The 14,965-nt window shown below is 49.5% G+C and overlaps 1 pseudogene; it reads right to left on the bottom strand.

Annotated features, from left to right (window-relative positions):
- Positions 1-266: 266 nt before the first annotated feature.
- Positions 267-14,965, bottom strand: part of LOC114637913 — a 30,001-nt pseudogene continuing 15,302 nt past the window's right edge.

Here is a 14,965-nt window from a genome sequence, read left to right as displayed (position 1 = left end):
ACACAGACGTGCACACTCCGTCACGTGCTCACAACCATTCACGAACGCACACTCAAGACCACACACGATTCCAACTCCTCACTGTTTATCTGCATATGTTCACATGTATTGTGTAAAAGTAGTCAAATAAACTCAGCCTGGTTTATTTTTTTATTTCATAAAAGGTGAGAGGAAATAAATTAAGGTGGAGTCAGACCGAGTTTAGTCTAGAGGCCTGGATGGGATGGGCCACTGTACTCAGACACACTGGTCTCTGGCCACACCCTTCAAGTCCCACATACTTCAGTCTCCTGGTTAAAGAGGTTGAGGGTGACAGAGGTCTCCAGGCAGCCAGGGGTCTCCTGAAAGGACAGGGCTGGCTCAGGGGCTGCTGGGCCTCAGAGCTCCCAGGCACTGCAGACCTCAGTCCCCTGCCCTGACAGACTCACCTTCTCGGCCTCCTGGAGCCTGTGCAGCCAGCGGGAGAGGCGGCGGCTCGGGGGCCTGGGCTCTGCTGTGGGCTGAGGCTGTGTCTGTGGACAGAGGATGGGGACTGTGAGGCTGCTGCTGGGACTCAGGGGAAGCCTAGTGACTGGAGGCACCGTGGGGAGGACCCAGGGACCCAGGGACCCAGGACTCACACAGGTCTGCAGCTGGGAGTGGATGTGGCTCAGAGTGTGAAGAGGCTGGTTCAGGCCTGAGTCAGTCACGTTCTCCGAGACCTTCAGTGTCAGGGCCACCTCAGCCTGCAAGGCCTTGGGGTGCTCCTGGACCGGAAGTGAGGCGAGAAATAACAGGCAAGAGGGCTGGGGTAAGGGCTGGGAGTGTGACTCCGAGTGTTTCACCAGAATCTTCCACTGATGAGCCGGAGGCATAGCACATGGTAGAGCATCTGCCTAGAATCCCCCGTGTGGAGTGGGGGCGTGGCTCATCAGTGGATCAGCTACCTAGCCTGTGCGAGAGAGACTTCATTTGAGTCCCTATCACCATACATACTCGTCCCAATCCCCCAAAAAGCACAGGTAAATTGGGCTGTGTGGGTAGTGCCGTGCAGGGGGAAGGTGGTGTGGGGCGTTCAAGGGGACAGATGATGGGTAGACAAGAGGGATCCAGAGAGCAGGGCACATGGGCAGAAATACGGACGGGCGGACGGACGGGAGAGAATCCAGGTGAGGAATAAAGGGAGGGAGGAGGCAGGTGAGGAGGCAAACAACGTGGCAGAAAACAGAGACTCTGGCCTCTCGGAGGCTTGATAGAGTAGGGGAGAAGAGAACAGGATAGGGAGGTGGGGCCGGGGGCGGGCCCGGGGAAGCTGCAAGGAAAGAGAGGGTAGAGAGGAAAGCAGGCTGGGAGAGGATTGTAAGAGACAGAGGGGAGAGGCTGTGTGAGGGGAAATAGGGAATAGAGGAGAGAGCTTGTAGGGAGTTCTGAGAGGGGGAAGCAGGGAGCAGGACAGGGACAGAGGTGGCAGACAGGCTGGAGAGAAGGAAAGAGAAAGAGGATCAGGTGTGATCCCAGCATAGCGGGGAGGCTGAGGCCAAGGGTCTCTGTGTCCCCCTCCCTGCAAAAAGAGATGGAAGAGAAGCTGGCTAAGCATGAGAGAGGCTGAGGCACTTGAGGGACAAAGGGTTTGGGACAGGCAAGGGAGCCACTTTAGGAGGGGAGAGGTACTTCACGGGGTGATCATGACCAGGCTTCCAACTCACCTGCTGCTGGCCCAGGTCCAGGCACCGGGAAAGGGGTCGGTGTTATACTAAATGTCCTTCTGAAGCGATTCTTCCTGAAGGGAAAGGCACAGGTTAGCCCACACAGGAGAGCTGGAGCCTAGTTCACAGCAGCAAGAGTGAAATAGGAGGATTTGAACTGAACCCATAGCAGAAAAGATAGACTTAGACTGGTCATGGCTGGAAGGCTCAAGCCTAACCTACCACAGATTAGAGGTTAGCCCACAGTGGCAGGCTACCATCTCCATCCCACTAGAAACGATGTAGGGTGGTCCGTTATGGTAACAGTGACATACCAAAGTCTCCTTGGCTTCCTTAAAGGTATCTAGCTCCCGTTGTGACAGAGTGGAAACTACCAATGTGACAGCCTGTTCTGGCTGGGGTGGGCTTGAAGGAGGAACAGGACCAGCTGTGGCCAAGCCCAGCACCATGGACACCAGACCTAGCAGGCACACTGCAGCCATGCTCAAGTCCCAAATGTCTCCTGAGCTGCATGCATGGCTCTGTTTCTAAGGCCAGGCTACAGGTGCAATCCTCTATGACAGAGTCCAAAGAAGGAGGAGGTGGGGGGGGTGGGGGGAGATAAGGGAAAGGAAGATATGTGCTTAAGAGGCACTGATAGTTGGGGCAGGCAGATTTCTGAGTTCAAGGCCAGCCTGGTCTACAGAGTGAGTTCCAGGACAGCCAGGGCTACACAGAGAAACCCTGTCTTGAAAAACCAAAAAAAAAAAAAAAAAAAAAAAAGAGGCACTAATAGGTGGAGCCAATGCCTGGGCCAGGTAAGAGAGCTGGTGTGGGTGTGGCCAGGTAAGTGAGAGGGTGTGAGTGTGGCCAGGTCAGGAAGGAAAGAGAAACTGAACCTAGTGTCAAGAGTCTGCAAAACCATCTCTTTCAGGCCACCAAAGCCTGGGGCTCCCAATTTAGACTACACTGGAGTGGGGGAGGAATTGAGGAAGGGAGGGATGGAGGGAAGGAAGAAGGAAGGGTGGGAACGGGCAGGAGGCTGGAGGTCACAGGGGGACTGGGAGGTGGTGGCGGGTGGGTGCATGTGGAAGAGGCTGGCTGAGGAGGGTGGCTCAGTAAAATCCCCATGAGTAATTTCTGCTGGGACTGGGGATTACTTTTCAGGTGTTGTCTTGCTCGGGAGTAGCTTGGTAGCTGGAAAGGCTTCGTTTCTGGGTATTTGAGGGTATTTGGGGAAGAGGCAGGCCCGTGAGTCAGTGAGATGTTTGAGGAACGGGGAGCCTCCCATAGAATGAGGGTTTCCATGGGAAGCAGAGGTGAAGCTGAGTACTCTTGTAGGTCAGAACTCCACATTCTCAGGGGCTGAGGAAGATGGCAGTGGGTAAGGACATTTACCGGTGTAGGCTTATATTTTTCAAAACCGACTTTAATAAGGGTTATTAAAGGCTTTAACCTCCTTTATAGCCCACAAACCAAGGTAGGGGAGGAAAATGGCTAACAGGACAAGGGGGACATGGACCTGTTTAGAAGTATTTCTTTGGGGCTATCCCAATCTTCGTTGTCAGCAGTCAAGTTCATTAGCAAAACACCAAACTTAGCAGCAGTGGCTTGATCTGGAAGAAACCCAAGAGGCTCCACTGATTGCATGAGTCTGCTAAAGCAGCAAGAAGCATCTGGAACACCACCAGAAGTTCTACAAAGTCATGAAAAGAGAAAATCAGAGAAGAAACCAAAGCGAACCAATGCAAGAGTATCATTAGCGAAAACCAGCATCAGCAAAGCCCAACAAAGACCAGCAAGGTGAACCAAATGCCAGAGTGTTGTCCATTGTCTGTCGGGTTATATTTATACTCTTTCCAAACATCATGTGTACTTCACAAGTGTCTGCTTCAGCAAAACATCATATGCCCTTTCACAAACGCTGTGTCTGTTCTCAGAAAAACACCCTCCCATGTGTCTACTTCAGCAAAACATTCTCTCATAACACAGCTTCCAGAAAAACATCACATGACACAACTGAGTCCCCCAACGAAACTAGAAATTCCCACTTCATACTGGTCTTGCAGAAGACCTGGCTTAGCTAATAATTTGGGTAGCTCACAAATGTCTGAAATTTCACTTCCAGAGTTTCCGATGCCCTCGTTTGGTCTCTGAGGGCACCAGGCACAAATGTGGTACATAGACACACATGCAAACACTCATATACTAAAAATAAGTAAAAATTTAAAAACAAAACAACAACAACAACAAAAACCCCCACAAAACCCTTCTAGATTCTTCACTGAGCACAGCGGTCTGTCACTGGCTGCATGATATTGAGGGGTGTGTGACTGTATCCTGTGATGCTGTCTCTCAGAAGAATCCCAGCCTTTATAATGGTTGCCCCACTTTCCTGGTGACTTCCTTGGGGTCCCTCCGCTGATCAGTAACAGGCTGAGGTGTGAACTGAATTCTCTGTGCCCACCTCACTGTGCATGCTGCTGGGAGATGGGGCAAGAGCCTGGCCAGAGCGGGAGCTGTGTGTAGTAGCAGGTGCTTATAATCTTGGCCCTCAGGAGCTCTCTCCACAAAGCTCTGGACATCCAGTTCCCTGACTGTAACAGTGATAGGGTGTGTCCACAGAGCCTGTACTCAAAAGAGGATTGAATGTTTTGAGCTGTATAGCAAGACGATCTCCAAAAGCAAAGACTCAGACATGGGCTTAAGATGGCTCAGTTGGTAAAAGTGCTTGTCCCTCAAGCATCAGGTCCTGAATCTAATCGCTAGGACCCATATAAAAAGCCAGTATGTCTGGCAGTAGTGGTGCATGCCTTTAATCCCACCACTCGGGAGGCAGAGGTGCAGCCTGATCTACAGAGTGAGTTCCAGGACAGGCAGTGCTACAGAGAGACCAAACAAAAGAACAACAAAACAAACGAACAAAAAAAAAAAAATCGAGTACAGACTTGCATGCCTGCAAACATTGTGCTGGGGGAGGCAGACAAGAAAATCCCTGGCCTTTGCTGGATAGTCAGTCTTACCAATTGGTAAGTTCCAGATTGAATGAGAGACTCAAAAAAAAAATAAAATGTTAATGATCGTCTGAGGCAGACACCCGCTAACAGCTTACACACACACTCACAAATGCACACGCACATGTGCACACATGCACACACACACACTCATTCATGCCCATACACGTTCACTCATACAGACACACACTGACACACACACACACACACACCTCAACAGTCACAAGTGTCTCCTTTCTGACTGTTGGGTAACTTGAAGAGGGTCCCCATTTGCTAGGGACAAGGGCACTCTCTAGGGCCCCCTCGAGGGTGGGGAAGGGTTTGGGGCTCTGCTGTTATTGGTCAGTCCTACAGTCATCGGATCTGCATAACCAGGAAGCAATTTTTGTGATGTATCTGCAGTTTTTATTTCTTCATTTCTTCTTAGTTCTCAGTGCCCGAGGTTGTTAATCATACTCTTCAGATCATAACGCAGAACCACAAATGGCCCATAAGACTTCCCTCCTCTCCAATCCCCACCCTCAGCCGTCCGCCTCCCAGACACCCACTTCAGCGGGCTTGATATACAACTGCCAAGAGGCACCGTTTTAATTTGTGACTTTGTCTATGGCGTTTCCAATTTACACAAATGAGATTGCGCTATAAATCTACTAACTTTGAAAAAAAAATCAAAACTTAACACCACATCTTTGAGATCTCCCCACACAGCTGCGGACATCCAGTTCCCTGTGGAACAGTGACAGCGTGCGCCCACAGCGCCTGTACTTACCCACTCGCCCAGAGATGGGCACTTAGGTTGCCTCTAGCCTCCCTGTTCCCATAAGGCCCACACCTGTCCCCTGTGTGGGAGATTTTTTAGAATCTTCTGTAGCACGCCAGCTGGTACCCTCCCACCACATCCCATGGACACACTTTTACACTCACTCGTGGAAAGGGTGGGCAGTCCCCACACACTGACAGCTTCCCACCCGTGTGCCTGGATCTTCCGGCTTCTCTAGGCCTTTCTTCTGTACCGATGCAGAGCGGACCGGAAGTGGAAGCACCCTTAGTGCTTTCTTCAGGAGCAATTCCTACCCAGGGACAGAGCTGGAAAATAAATATGACAGACTTGAGGTTTGCGAGCTGGCTCAGTGGGTGTGAGTGTTTGCAGCAAAGGCTGACAGTTCAGGTTCAAAACCTGGAACCACCACATGGTAGAAGGAGAGAACTGACTCCTGCGATTTGTGCTCTGAGATTCCGTATGCACCAAAAATGAACACAGTAAATAAATGTAATTTTATAAAAAAGAAAACAAGTGTAATTTGAACATGTAGCTTCTCAGTCAGGATCAAGTTGGTGTTGTGTCCTGTATGATGTCTGTATCATCCAGGGGCCCCAACTGTCTTAGGGCCGGGAGAGGTTGTGAGAGACACAGGCACAAGATGTCAAATTTAGCCAGCAGTGGTGGCGCAAGCCTTTAATCCCAGAACTCTGGAGGCAGAGGCAGGTGGATCTCTGAGTGAGTTCCAGGACAGCCTGGGCTATACAGAGGAACCCCGTCTCAACAAAACAACAAACAAGCAAACAAACAAACAAGATGTAGAATCAGGCTGCTTGATCTCAGCGGTGGGCAAGCCCCTTACGTTTCTCCCTCTACTCCAGCCTGTACTGGCTGCATGATTGCGCGAGGAGTTTATTTCTATTTACCCCAGACAGACGGAAGCAAAGGCAGATTGATGAAGGACCTTATCTAAGTCCAGCTTGCAGAAGAAGAGCTGTTTGGGAGTTACCCACAGGGCTCTGGGGGACTCTCCTGCAGCTATGTCACAGGAAAGCCCACCCCAGCATGGGTGAGGACTCCTAAACACCACGTGCCTGGAGCTCCCTGCACAACCTTTGGGCAGCTCCTTGGAAGAGTCTCCTCTCCGGAGCAACTGCTTACGGCTTGTGTGACTCCCCAGAGGTTTCCTTGACTCTTGTAAGTTACTGACTTTTGGTGTTCTGTGCTTTGGTTCTTCACCCACTTATGGAGGGCGTCCCCCATGTTCACACTCTGGTTCAGCCTTCTAGGCTCTGCAGAGAACACAAGGTAACACATCCATGTTCAAGAGGAGGACTATTTTGTCATGGGGTCACAGGTCATGTCTGTGTCTGTATTGTCTACCTGGATCTGTTCACCAGATCATTCAACAAATGATGGGGTTGCTGTGGCTCTGTCCTCTCCAGGGGAGCACAGTCAATCAACCACGTGGACAAGTTCCACACCAACAGAGTCAACCACTGAGGATTGTTATGGATGTAGAATTGTTTTGTTTTGTTTTGTTTTTTTCTTTTTCTGAGACAGGGTCTCGATGTTTAGACCTGGCTGGCCTGGAACTCACTCTGTAGACCAGGCTGGTCTACTCACAGAGATGCACCTGCCTCTGCCTCCCGAGTGCTGGGATTAAAGGCATGTGCCACCACTGTCTTGATTTGTTGGCTTTGTTTTTTGTTGTTGTTTTAAATTTGGTCTCATTCCATAGCCCAGGCTGACCTGGAGTTTATTATCTACCCCATGCTAGCCTTGAGTTTGTGGGTGTTCCTCTTGCCTCAGTCTTCTGAGTGCTGTGATTATGGGTGTGTGCCAGCACTGGATTAAACTATTGACTGGAAAAAGACAAATTGTATCGTCACCGTACAAAGGGTTTTGGGACTGTGTCTTCCTATGTAGCCTGGGATAACTAGCCTTGAACCTTGAACTCACGATTCTCCTGCCTTACTTAGTCTGTCAAGTGCTGAGTATACAAACATGGACCTCACGTGGACCTGGCTACACTCCTGCCCCACACTTCTCAGAACTGATACAGGGGGCTGGGAAGAGAGCTCAGAGAGTTCCAGAGCAGTCAGGCTACACAGAGAAACTCTGTCTCAAAAGAAGAAGAAGAAGAAGAAGAAGAAGGAGAAGGAGAAGGAGAAGGAGAAGGAGAAGGAGAAGGAGAAGGAGAAGGAGAAGGAGAAGGAGAAGGAGAAGGAGAAGGAGAAGGAGAAGGAGAAGGAGAAGAAGAAGAAGAAGAAGAAGGTGGTTAGGTGGCAGTTGATTGAAGGAGATACCTTATGTCAACCCCCAGCCTCTGCACGCATGTGTACATACACTTAAAAGCACATGTGCACACCACAGACCCATGTCCATACGTACTCAAGAATTTAAAACAAAACAAAGCAACCTGTTCTGGCCATTGAGCACATGCCTGTGACACCAGTACTAGGGAGTCTGAAGGAGGAGGAGGATTGTGACTTTGAGGCTAGCCTGAGCCACATAACCAAATGCTGCAATCAAAGCAAAACTCACGTCCAAACCAAACAAAAACAACAAGACAAAACTCAAAACCCCAACAAACAACCCAATAGGAAATGGACAGAAGACAAGAGCAGACAAACATAGATAGATAGCCAAGGGAAGGGGACACACTGGAAACCAATACAGAAACCATGAGCGGGAATGCCAGAGAAGCCCTCGCTGAGCCTCCACGAGGGGAATGCTGGGATGGCTAATACCACAGTTAGGAATGCACACTGTTGAGGCTTCGAAGGAAGATTCTCTCTCATACACGGCTAGAGGAAACAAGACATGCTTGTTGTCTCTGCCTACCTCTGTGTCCCTCTGTCCTTCCCTGTCTTTCTTTTTTTTTTCTTTTTTTGTTTTCTGTTTTTTGTTTTGTTTTGTTTTTCAAGACAGGGTTTCTCTGTGTACCCCTGGCTGTCCTGGAACTCACTCTGTAGACCAGGCTGGTCTCGAACTCAAAGATCCGCCTGCCTCTGCCTCCTGAGTGCTGGGATTAAAGGCGTGTGCCACCACCCTCAGGCTTATCTTATTATTTTTTTTTTTTAAAAAAAAAGATGTTATTTTTAATTTGTAAAAAGGATTTATTTATTTTTATTTTATGTGGATGGGTGTTGTACCTGCATGTGTGACTGTGTGCACGCAATGCTCCGGGAGATCAGAGGCCCTGTGATGCCCAGAGCAGAAACTGGAGTTACAGATGACTGGGAGCTGCCATGTGGGTGCTGAACACTGAACCCAGATCCTCTGGAAGAGCAGGGAGTGTCCTTAACTGCTGAGCCATCTCTCCAGCCTCCCCCCCCCCCTTTTTTTTGAGACAGGGTTTCTCTGTATAGCCCTGGCTGTCCTGGAACTCACTCTGTAGACCAGGCTGGCCTCGAACTCAGAAATCTGCCTGCCTCTGCCTCCCAAGTGCTGGGATTAAAGGCGTGCGCCACCACTGCCCGGTCCAGCCCTATTTTTTCTTTTTAATTATGTGTATGCATGTGCCTGTGTGGTTGTCTCTGCACATGTATGTAGGTGTGTTCAGAGCAGCCAGAGAGGGCGCTACTCTCTTGGAGCTGGAGTTCCGGGGGCTTATGACTCTCTTTAACCCCCTCCCCTCAGGACTCCCTACTTTTCTCTTTCCTATTCCAAATAATTACGCTTTTCTGGCTTTCCTGCGTTATACTGCTAAATGTAGATTCCGCATAGGAGAGAAAATTCGTGATATTTGCCTTTCTGGGTCTGGCTTATTTCGTTTGACAGGAGGCCTTCCAGTCGCATCCATTTTTTTTTTTCCCCCTGCAAATGGCCCAGGTTCATCCTGGGTTTAACCGTTCCCTCTCCGTGGTGCAGCGATTCTCACTGCCTGGGTCACCTGGGCTCTTGTCCCACGTGCATCTTCTCTCATGAGCTGCTGAGTGAGTAGTTCTCAGGCTGGGTCCCCCAGTCCGTGCTCCAGGCATGCCTCCAGACCACTCCGGGTTTCTGGAGCGTTTGGACATGGCGATGGGGGGAAGGCGACCGCACCAGTCACGGTTCTGGGATTGTCGCCCGGGTGTCCCCGGTCTACAGAGTTCCCCAGGGAATGGCCAGGAGACCATTCTGCTGACGTAATCGCAGGGCGGGGTGAGGTGGGGAGAGGGTGGGATGGAGCGGTACCTGGTGGGCGGGGCCAGAGGATGACGGACAGAAGACTTGGTCGGAAAGAGAAACCCAGGAGCTCAGAAACCCTGACTGGAAAATCCTCAGAACCTAGAGGATGGTGGGAGGAGAGGAAGTTGTCCTGACTCACCCCGAGTTTCTAGCGATGGCGAAGGCACACAGCAAGGAGGGAGATGTTTTTAAAGAAATTGGGGCACGGAGGAGCCCTTTCTTGGAATCTTAGGGGACACATGTAGGAGTTTTGGGGGGGTGCCAGAAGAAAGATGATGGGTTTGGATGACTTGTGCCACACCCCGTAATAAATAATGAGTGTCACTATGTTCCATGAAATGTGCCAGAAGCCGTTTTCTTTTTATTACCCGCCCCCTTAGGATTTTTTTTTTGTTCTTTTCTGTTTTTTCTTTTTTTGAGACAGGGTCTCACAGGGTGGAACTCTCTGTGTAGAACAAGCTTGCCTGGAACTCACAGAGATCCTCCTGCCTTCGTCTGAAGGCTGGGATTAAAGGCCTGTGCCACTAACAGGCTCCGCTGCCCCATCCCCTACTTGTATACAGGCTGGCCTTGACCTCTCAAGGGTGACCTTAAACTCTTGATCCTCCAGCCTCCACTTCTGGAGTGCTGGAATTACAGGCATGAGCCACCTCACACCCCCCCCCCCCAAACCTAGGGCTTCCTGCATGCTGAGCAAGCACTCTACCCACTTTTGTCAACTCTTCAGTCTCTATAAGCGTTCTATGGCTATGATTATGTAGACCCCTCAAGATAACCTGACACAGTGCTGTCTGTATTGAAATTTCAGTGTAAACATCAAGCCATCCTTACAGCTCCTACATACACAGACAGGCACAGACACACATCACACAAACAGGTACACCACACAGACAGACACACACATAGACACACAATCACACACACACTTTGAGACAGGATCTCATGTAGGCTGACTAGCCTCAAACTCATCATGTAGCTGAGGAGGACCTTGAGCTCCTGATGTTCCTGCCTCCAATTTCCAAATGTTTGCTGAGAATTCAGGCACTCCCACCACGCCCCGCTCACAGTTTGAGACAGGCTTTTTCTCTGCAATGAAGGCTATCATAGAACTCTTGATCCTCTTGCCTCAGCCTCTTAATCTCCGGGATTAAGATGTTCAGCATCACCTCACACACACACCCCCAACCAAACTGATCTGCTGTGGTGTGTGTGATTGAGCCAAGGTCACATGACTCCACAGAACTCCTTCATGTTGATTGAGCTGAGATCACAGGACTGCAGATCGACTTCCCAGATGCCAGGGCCCTGGAGCTTTGAGACTGGAGGCTTCCATGAGGAAGAACAGGTCTCATAGTGCAACAGGTTATCCCTGGAGGAGGGCAAATGTGTGGGTTTCCAGTGTGGTACTTCTTTGTTCTAATAGGCTTGCATGGTAATTACTTTTACCGTCTTGTTGGCCCTGGATATTCATCTATGAATTTGTTTGTTTGTTTAGTGTGCATGTGTGCTCACGAAACCTTGATTTCTGGCTTTCTTTTTCTCTCTTTTTTTTCTTTCATTTCTAAACTAGCGTCCCTCTGCCTGGCGGTGGTGGCGCACGCCTTTAATCCCAGCACTTGGGAGGCAGAGGCAGGCGGATTTCTGAGTTCGAGAGTTCGAGGCTAGCCTGGTCTACAGAGTGAGTTCCAGGACAGCCAGGGCTACACAGAAAAACCCTGTCTCGAAAAAACCAAAAAAAAAAAAAAGCTAGCGCCCCTCATTGGCCTGCTATTAAACAAGTAGGCTAGGCAGGCTGGCCAGCAAGCCCGTCTGTGTCCTCCTTTTTATGTGGGTGTTGAGAGTCTAACTCAGGTCCTAACCCTTATGCAGCAGGCACTTTGTTGACTGACCCATCTCCCCAGACCTTTGAGAAAGGGGGTCTTATTACATAATTCCCAGCCCTCCAAACTGGAATTACTGATCTGTTCTGCTATCACGGCTCAGCATCTCTGCTTCTCTATATTCTTCCTCACCCCACCCCCCTCATTTCTCAGTGTAGCCCTGGCTATCCCAGGTCTCTGTAGATCAGGCTTGCCTCGAACTTAGAGATCCTCCTGCCTCTGCCTCCTGAGTGCTGGGATGGAAGTCACTACTGCCCGTTACCCCTTGATATTTTCAGTCGATGATTGGTTGAGTCCACACCTATCAAAGGACACGCTCCCCCCACCACGCGTGCCCCCTGTATTAGCCTTTGTAGACTAGAAACTTGGCCAACCTGGCCAGTAGAGGGTGCTACAGGGACACTGGCAGTAAAGAAGGTGGCCAAGCAACCAGACAGAGTAAGGATTCTGTCCAGTCGGCTGCTTGGCCCTCTGTGGTTTCTTTAGGAGGGAGGAGGGGACACAAGGAGGTGAAGAAGGAGCAGCTGTCTTGGCCATGTCCCTGACCCCACATGCTTATCTGGCTAGAGTGTATCTAGATGTCTCTGCAGAAGCTAGTCTAGTAACTGTTTTCAGGTCCTTTCCTACCTCCAAGGGGACATATGCTGGGGTGTAGGGATGTGGCAGGGAGGGGCTGTCAGGAGAGTAAATAAGCCTTCTTCCCACCCAATTGGCTCAAGTTACACACGGAAGTGCCCGAGGCTCCTGCAGAGGTCTTCTTGACCTCCCAAATCCATCCACACAAATCCATCCACACCGTCAGCCGCTCCCTCCCCTGGGCGACACCCGCCTTGGCCTGCCGTCATCTAGGGATCTTTTTTGTTACCAGTTGACTCATAGAACTTTGCCCTGGTGGTGGCGTTCTGATATCCCATCCTTACTTTTTTCTCTCTTTCTCTTTTGCTTGTTTGTTCGTGTTTTTTCAAGACCAGCTTTCTCTGTGTACTCCCTTGGCATTTCTTTTTCTTTTTTTCTTTTTGGTTTTTCAAGACAGGGTTTCTCTGTGTAGCCCTGGCTGTCCTGGAACTCACTCTGTAGACCAGGCTGGCCTCGAACTCAGAAATTCACCTGCCTCTGCCTCCCAAGTGCTGGAATCAAAGGCGTGTGCCACCACTGCCTGGCCTGATTTTCTTGTTGGTTCATGTATGTGTATGTATGGGTGATGTATGTGCAGGTGCCTGGACACGTGTATGACGAGCATTCGAAGTCCAAAGGAAGACACTAGGTGTCCTCTGCTCTCAGTCTCTGCCTTATTTTCTTGACAGTCTCTCACTGAACTCGTCACGTGCTCTGCTGGTATCCAGCAAGCTATTGTGGCTTTGTCTTTATTACTCCATGCCCCGCCCAACACTGACATTCTTTTATGTGGATCCTGGGAATCTGGATTCTGGTCTTCATGCTCCCTTAGTAAGCACTCTTACTTACTCAGCCAATTCCTATCCTCTGTGGTGGTTTGAATATGCTTGGCCCATAGCCAATGGTACCGTTAGGAGGTGTGGTCTTATTGGAGGAAGTGTGTCACTATGGGGGCGGGCTTTGGAGATCTCTTCCTATGCTTGGGCTCCACCCATTGTGGACGACAGTTTCCTCCGAGTGGCCTGAGGATGCCAGTCTCTCCTGGTTGTCTTCAATCAAGATGCAGAATTCTCAGCTCCTTCTCCAGCACCATGGTTGGCTAGACACTACCATGCTCCCTGCCATGATGATAATGGACTGCACCTCTGAGCCTGTAAGCCAGCCCCAGTTAAATGTTGTCCCTTTAAGGGTTGCCTTGGTCACGGTGTCTCTTCTCAGCAATGGAAATCCTAACTAAGACATCTCCTGCCTCCCCCCCCCCCTCCTTATTTATTTACTTTGGAGATACGGTCTCACTGTGTAGCTCTGACTGACCTGGAACTCGCTATGTAGATCAGGCTGGTTTCAACCTCAGAGATTTACCTGCCTCAGCCTCTCAAGTGCTAGAACAAAAGCACGTGCCATTGAGCCTGATAAATCCCAACTTTTTAAAACTAATTTATTTTTATTTTATATTCATTGGGGGTTTTGCCTGCATGTATGTCTGTGTGAGTGTGTCATAAGCCCTGGAATTGGAGTTACAGACAGTTGTGAGAGTTGTCATATGGGTGCTGGGAATTGAACCCAGGTCTTCTGGAAGAGCAGCCAGTGCTCTTAACTGCTGAGCCTTCTCTCCAGCACCCTCACTCTCCCCCTCCCCTTTTTTTTGATACAGGGTTTTTCTGTGTAGTCCTGGCTGTCCTAAAACTAGCTCTGTAGATCAGGCTAGCCTTGAACTCAGAAATCTACCTGCCTTTGCTTCCTGAGTGCCACCATTGCCCAGTTAGCTCCGCCCATTCAAGAATTTTAAAGGTTTATGGGCTGGTGTGATGCATCGGCAGCAAAGCTACTTGCCTCTAATGTGACGGCCTGACTTTCCTCCTCAGAACACACAGTGGAAGGAAAGAATTGATGCCATCGGTTATTTTCTGACCTCCATCTGTGTGCATTTTAGCGCACACACACACACACACACACACACACACACAAATTTTACAGGTTTAATTTTATGTATGTGTTGGTGTGGGTGTTTGCTACTTGTGTGTGTGCTCATGGAGGTCAGAAGAGAGCATCTGATCCCCTGGAGTTGGAGTCGCAGGTGGGTGTCAGCACCTGACGTGGGTGCTGGGCAGGGATCTGGAGCTGGAGTCTCAGGTGGGTGTCAGCACCTGACGTGGGTACTGGGCACTGAATTCTGGTTCCTAGGTTGAAGAGCTAGTGCTGTAAGTGCTGAAGCGTCCCCCTTCCTTGTTTTGTGAGATAGGGTCTTGCTTTGTAGCCCAGACTGGCCTTGAACTTGAGATTTTTCTCATCTAACTGTCAACAATGGTTATAGGCATGCACCATCATATCGGGCTGCCTTTCAGCTTTCATCTGGATCCTGAAAAACAAATTTATTAAGTGTATTAGTCAGTATTATATCATGCAAAAAAAAAGCAGTTTTTAAAAAATGAATTGAGAGCTCTTCCTCCTTTTCTTTTCTTCCCTCTCTCCCTCTCTTCTTTCTTTCAATTTGTTCTGTCTATCCATCCATGCATCATCTATCTATCTATCCATCTTTCCATCTATCCAGCCAGCCCTCCAGCTATCTATCCATCCGTCTATCTATCTATCTATCTATCTATCTATCTATCTATCTATCTATCTTTGTGTTTTGGTATCTTTATTGTGTAACCTTGTCTGTCTTGTTAAGAAGACCAGGCTGTCCCAGCACTTGGGAGGCAGAGGCAGGCGGATTTCTGAGTTTGAGGCCAGCCTGGTCTACAGAGTGAGTTCCAGGACAGCCAGGGCTACACAGAGAAACCCTATCTTGAAAAACCAAAAAGAAGAAGAAGAAGAAGAAGAAGAAGAAGAAGAAGAAGAAGAAGAAGAAGAAGA

This window comes from Grammomys surdaster, unplaced genomic scaffold, assembly GCF_004785775.1.
Source record: "Grammomys surdaster isolate TR1022 unplaced genomic scaffold, NIH_TR_1.0 125430, whole genome shotgun sequence".
Taxonomy (NCBI): Eukaryota; Metazoa; Chordata; class Mammalia; order Rodentia; family Muridae; genus Grammomys; species Grammomys surdaster.
Note: the sequence above shows the minus strand (reverse complement) of the source record. Positions and strands in the feature narration are given on the sequence as shown.